Here is a 6,377-nt window from a genome sequence, read left to right as displayed (position 1 = left end):
GAGGTTTTGTCCAGCGAAAGAGTGGCCTGCGGTGGCCTGAAGCTAGGGGAGGGACCTAGATGGCGCCTCCTCCCGCCCTCTCAGGCCCAAGGCATCCGTCCGAGCCAGGCGCATCTCCATTCCTCCCTTTATTCAACCAATACTTAGTGAGCTTAGGCGCCGTGCGTTTTGTGGGCTTGCGCACGACGGGAAGGGCTTGCGTTGCCAGGTGCGGAGGGTTCGAGCTGAAGTCAGATAAGGCTTCCCTGTGCCTTCTTGTCTTAGCTCTCATACTGTGAACAAGTGTCTTGTGCATGTGTGCTGCCACGGTTTTTACATTTTGGGGGGTTTTGTTGGTGATTTTGTTTGAAATAGTACCCAAGCGTGGCGCCAGGCACTGTCCAGCGTCCCTAAGCACGGGGAGGCTGTGACGTGTCTTCAGGAGAAGACACCTGTGTTAGATGACTTGTTCTGGTTGTGAGCCATAGTGCTGTCGGCCTTGAGTTCAATGTTACCGAACAGGCAGTGTGTGTATGTGTATGTACATGTATCTTAAGATTTTATTTATCAAAAAAAAAAAAGATTTTATTTATCTCTTCATGAGAGGCAGCGACACAGGCAGCGGGAGAAGCAGGATCCCTGCAGGGAGCCCGACGTGGGACTCGATCCCAGGACCAGGTTCACACCTGAGCTGAAGGCAGATGCTCAACCCCTGAGCCACCCAGGTGCCCCTCAACAGTATATATTAAGTAAGGTGTCTTTAAACGGAAACACTCTTAAAACATGTTTTTTTTTTAAATATTTTATTTATTCATGAGAGACACAGAGAGACAGAGAGGCAAAGACACAGAGGGAGAAGCAGGCTCCATGCAGGGAGCACGATGTGCGACTGGATGCGGGGTCTCCAGGATCAGGCTCCCGGCTGAAGGCAGGTGCTAAACCGCTGAGCCACTCGGGCTGCCCTGAAACACGGTTATGTATTGATTGGTTGATGCCAGTGTGACCGGAAGTGGTCAAAAACCTCGCCCTGTATTTCTCTTAGGAGTAGTTCAATATTCACCAAGTCAGTGTTTACAGTGACTTTATAGAATATAACTAGGAGTAATAATGAGACTGAGCTCTGTATGATTCGATTAACAATTTAAGGAATCATTCTGATTGCTCTGTGAAAAATGGTTTATACCAGAAGATGCTGGGGAAGGAACACATATGTAGTTTTAAAAGTTCTAGTAACCATATTTTAAAAAGCAAAAAGAAACAGGTGAGGTTAATTTTGCTAATCTATTTCTTTTTTTTAATTTTTATTTATTTATGATAGTCACACACACAGAGAGAGAGAGAGACAAAGACACAGGCAGAGGGAGAAGCAGGCTCCATGCACCAGGAGCCTGACATGGGATTCAATCCCAGGTCTCCAGGATTGCGCCCTGGGCCAAAGGCTGGTGCTAAACCGCTGCACCACCCAGGGATCCCTAATCTATTTCATTTAACCCAATATATGCAACGTATTATTTTACAATGTTTTTTACAATATTTAATGAATGTAAAAAATTATCTGAGATATTTTACTTTTATTTGTTCCACACTTTGAAATACGGTGCATATTTTGTTTTATTTATTTATTTCTTAAAGATCGTATTTATTTGTTCATGAGATACACAGAGAGAGGCAGAGACATAGGCAGAGGGAGAATCAGGCTCCCATGGGGAGCCTGACACAGGACTGGATCCCAGGACCCCAGGGATCACGACCTGAGTCAAAGGCAGATGCACAACCACTGAGCCACCCAGGCGTCCCTCAGTGTGTATTGTAGACTTGAAGCAGATCTTAGTTTGGATCAGCTACATCTCAAGGGCTCAATAGCTACATGTGGCTTGTAGATACCATATCAGACATTGCAGATATAGAACATTTAGTCATTTACTCTGCAAGGTTTTGTTCTATGCCTGAAAATATACAGAATGAAATAAAGCCCAGTCTCTGTTCTCAAAGTGCACACAGTCCAGCTAGGGAGACTAATAGAATAGTCTGTGTTGAAGGCATCAAAACAAGGTGCTTTGAGAGGTCAAGGAGGGAGCACTTAGATGAGGAAAGCTTCAGAGAAAAGAGAGACATTTAAGATGGGGCTTGAAGGATGTGTAAGAGTCCCCCAGGTGAAAGAAGTGGAAGAAGGGCACTTGCAGCAGTGAGAGCTGCTTATGCAAAGTCCCAGAGAGATGACATATGGTGCTACTGGGGAAATGCAAGCAGTTTTTTTTTTAAGTTTTTATTTAATTATTCACGAGAGACCCAGAAAGAGAGGCAGACACATAGGCAGAGGGAGAAGCAGGCTCCCTGCGGGGAGCCCAATGCGGGACTCCATCCCAGGACTCTGGGATCACAACTTGAGCCAAAGATAGATGCTAACCACTGAGCCACCCAGGTGCCCCTGCAAGCAGTTCTTTATAACTGGATTTTAGGGTATGAAATGGGAGAATAGTGAGTAGGAAAAGATGAGGAAGGTCTTATAGACCAGTCTATGGAATCTAGAACTTGATCCTCTTCAGTAGTAATGGGACATGTGAAGAATTGTTTTTGTTTTTGTTTTTTTTTAAATAGGCCTAATAGTTTCTGCCTTTATTTTTTAAAGATTTTTATTTAGGGATCCCTGGGTGGCTCAGTGGTTTGGCACCTCCCTTCGGCCCAGGGCGTGATCCTGGAGACCTGGGATCGAGTCCCACGTCGGGCTCCCTGCATGGAGCCTGCTTCTCCCTCTGCCTGTGTCTCTGCCTCTCTCTCTCTCTCTGTGTGTGTGTGTGTGTTTCTCATGAACAAATAAATAAAATCTTAAAAAAAAAGAAATCAATCTTAAAAAAAAGATTTTTATTTATTTGCTCATGAGACACACAGAGAGAAAGAGGCACAGACACAGGCAGAGGGAGAAGCAGGCTCCATGTAGGGAGCCTGACGTGGGACTTGATCCCGGGTCTCCAGGATCACGCCCTGAGCTGAAGGTGGCGCTAAACCGCTGAGCCACCCAGGCTGCCCACATGTGAAGAATTGTATCTTTTTTTTTTTTTTTTAAGATTTTATGTATTTATTCATGAGAGACACAAAAAGAAGCAGACACACAGGCAGAGGGAGAAGCAGGCTCCATGCAGGGAGCCCGACGTGGGACTCCATCCCAGGTCTCCAGGATCACGCCCTGGGCTGAAGGCAGGTGCTAAACTGCTGAGCCACCCAAGCGTCCCAAGAATTGTATCTTAAGTAGTATGACCAGACATACATTTTAGATAAATCATTCTGGCAATGTGGAAGGGGTGGGAATTGTGGCCAGAAGTTCCAGCAGGAAGGGAAGGGGCTCTAGGGAGTATCCAGGCAGAATACCCTGGGCCTCAGTTCCCCCATTCACAAAGAGGAAATGCCATATCTCACTTGCTGTTAGAGGAATCAAGGAATAAAAAAGAGATGATTGAATTGCATTTGCACTAAAACTGAGGGCAGGGGTGCCTGGTAGGCTCAGTCAGTGGAGTGTGCAACTCTTGATCTCGGGGTTGTAAGTTTGAGCCCCTCATTGGGCATACAGTTTACTTAGAAAAAAAAATGGCCAAGTATTCCTGAAAAGATTAAACAGAAAACAGAGTCACTTAACAATTATATTCCTAGGACTATGGCCAAGAAAAATGAAAACATATGGCCACACACAAACCTGTACACAAATGTCCATAGCATTTGTTCATATTCATAGCACAAATGCTCACATTCACTATGTGAGCCAAAAAAGTGGAAACAACCCACCAACAAATAAATAGATAAACCGTGGCTGATCCGGGCTATGACGTGGATGAAACCTTGAAAACACCGTGCTTGAGTGAAAGAAGCCAGTCACATGAGACCACATGTTGTATGATTCCATTTGTATGACACATTCAGAACAGGAAGATCCACAGAGATGGGCAGATTAGTGGTTGCCTAGGGCTGAGGGAGTTCAGGGGAGACACGGGGAGGTGACTGCTAATGGGCACAACTTTCTTTTTAGGGTGATGAAAACAATCTAAGATCGACTGTCATGATGGCTGCACAGCATTGGCGAATATACTAAAAGCCATTGAATTTGTACAGTTAAATGGGTGGATGTGGATTAGATCTTAAAGCAGTTACCAAAACAAACAACCAGGGAGAGAGTATATCCAAAGAATCAGACACAGGATGAGACAGACACGACTGTTAGAGGTAGGGTGATGGTACCCGTGCTGTTTGCTGTAGAATCCTCACGGGGCGCCTCTGAGACCAGGAGCCCCGTGACTGTTCCCGGAGGTTGTCGGTAGCTGTCACTTGTGGTCTTGCAGTGTAACTGACGAATTCACCTGTTCCCAGGAGCGTTTGCTTTCTGCTGACACCTGTCCTTCTCACAGATGCACACACGAGGCTCCTTCCACAGCACCTGCCTCCTCCTCCAGCCTCCAAGCCTCATACATGTGCTGCAAAGCTGGCTGCTTCTTTATTTTTAGTCCGGATTATACTCTAACTGGGTCAGCTGGAGTGCCGTGGGCCCGGCACAGCCTCAGCGGTCCTTCTGCTGGCGCCTGCCCCCAGATCATCCTACTGCCCCCGGAAGAACACTTGTCTGCTTTCCACGGGGCTGGACCCCAGATTCCCAGGTTTTACAGAAAACAGCCCCAAGGTGGGAGAAGTGGGAGCTCCTTCCTCTAATCTGCAGCAGTGCCATCTGCTGGCCAAACGGTGGTACAGGGGACACGGTGGCTTCCCTGCTGGCCTTCCCTTCCCGGACTTGGAGCCTGCGTCACAGAGTGCCAGGGATAATGCTCATCCCTCTTAGTTGTCTTAGGCCAGAGTTTAAACCAGACCTCGTCCTTCCATTGAATCCCATGAGAAAAGTGCCCGTGTCTTCCATGTTGAGCTTGATGTGCGGTTTCACGAGCCTCACTGTTGGTACAGAAGACACCAGGTAAAGACACCTGGCAACCTCCTCTGTGCCCCCTTCCACTCACCGTCGCCCGCAAGGAAGTCACTAGCCCAGCTCCTAAGAACAGATTCATTTGCCTGCCTTTGTATCTTCATTATAAATTGGAGCCACTTGGAGCACGCAGTGTGCAGTTGTGATACAGCAAACACTCCAGGTGACAAAGGGCATCTTCAGTACAGTTCTCTTCAACGGAGCAAAGCCCAGGTACCTCCAGGGGCACCTCCCTCCTCTCCTGCCACAACCCTCTACCTCCTCCTTCACCCTGTCCTCCATCAAGCTGACGCATCATTGGCTTAAAAGCCTCAAACAAAATCATGTGGTCATTTTCGGAGACTCAGCCAACATCACCGAGCACTTACTTTGCACTAATTACTGTGCTAAGCTCTCTGCATGTACAGCAATCTTCATCCCCACAAGGAGCCTGTGCACATTTTTTAAAGATTATTTTTATTTATTCATGAGAGACACAGGCAGAGGGAGAAGCAGGTTCCCTGCAGGGAGCCTGATGGGGGACTCAATCCCAGGACCCCAGGATCATAACCTGAGCTGAAGGCAGACGCTCAACCACTGAGCCACCCAGGTGCCCTGAATTCTTAGCTATTATGGTATTGCTGTCATAGACAGTGTCGTGCGTGGGATGAGTACATTACTTTTGGCTGCCTACTGAAGGGTAGAATGGCTGGGTCATAGGATCTGCCTGTGTTCACCTTTGCAGACCCCGCCACGGACTTTCCCTAAGTGGTTCTTCCGATTTACACTCTACCAGAGGCTGGGAGTTCTGCTTATCATATCTCCACCAATATTTGCATAGCCAGACCCTCCATTTTAAATGCTAAATGATTCTAAATGGAAACATGAATGATTTCAGTGTTAACAACTATTTTGTAACATTTCTGTTGTTCGCACAGCCCATCAGAATGGACCACTCCATTGGAGCTATCGTCCATTTAATGAACATTTACTTACCCCCTCCTGTGTGCTGGTGCTAGAGAGATGGTAAAAAGCAGAAAGATCTCTGTCCTGAAGGAGCTCCAGAGATATCCTCTCTTCAGGTAGCAGCTCAGATGTCACCTCTGCAGATGGTCCTCCATGAGCACCTGCCCGCATCACCCCATTGTCTGTTTCATCTTCTTTGTGGCATGCACATCACCGAAGGTACCTTGTTTATCTGTTTGTTGACGTGTTTGCTGCTCTCAGGAGGGCAAGAATCTCGTCTGCTCGGTATTCTCTATCCTCTAACATAGTTTCTGGCACATAGTCAACATTCAGTAAATATTTATTGGGTGAGCAAACGATTGAATAAGTGATAGGCAGGGTGAGACCTGAAATCTCTGGTTCAAGTCCTGACTCTGCCACTCATCAGCTGCTGTGTGAGACCTTCAGTAAATGATTTAAGTTTTCTGATCCTCATTTCCTCATCTATAAAATAAGA

At 46.8% G+C, this 6,377-nt stretch overlaps 1 long non-coding RNA gene across 1 annotated transcript; it reads left to right on the top strand.

The window, feature by feature from the left end:
* The first annotated feature begins 3,250 nt into the window (after nucleotides 1–3,250).
* On the top strand, nucleotides 3,251–6,101 carry LOC111096308. The gene is made up of 2 exons (XR_005360928.1): nucleotides 3,251–5,149; nucleotides 5,854–6,101. It is a non-coding gene; the product is annotated as an uncharacterized LOC111096308 (long non-coding RNA).
* The last annotated feature ends 276 nt before the right edge of the window (nucleotides 6,102–6,377 follow it).

This window comes from Canis lupus, chromosome 6 (assembly GCF_011100685.1).
Source record: "Canis lupus familiaris isolate Mischka breed German Shepherd chromosome 6, alternate assembly UU_Cfam_GSD_1.0, whole genome shotgun sequence".
Classification (NCBI taxonomy): domain Eukaryota; kingdom Metazoa; phylum Chordata; class Mammalia; order Carnivora; family Canidae; genus Canis; species Canis lupus.
This window is presented reverse-complemented; position numbering and strand designations above follow the sequence as displayed.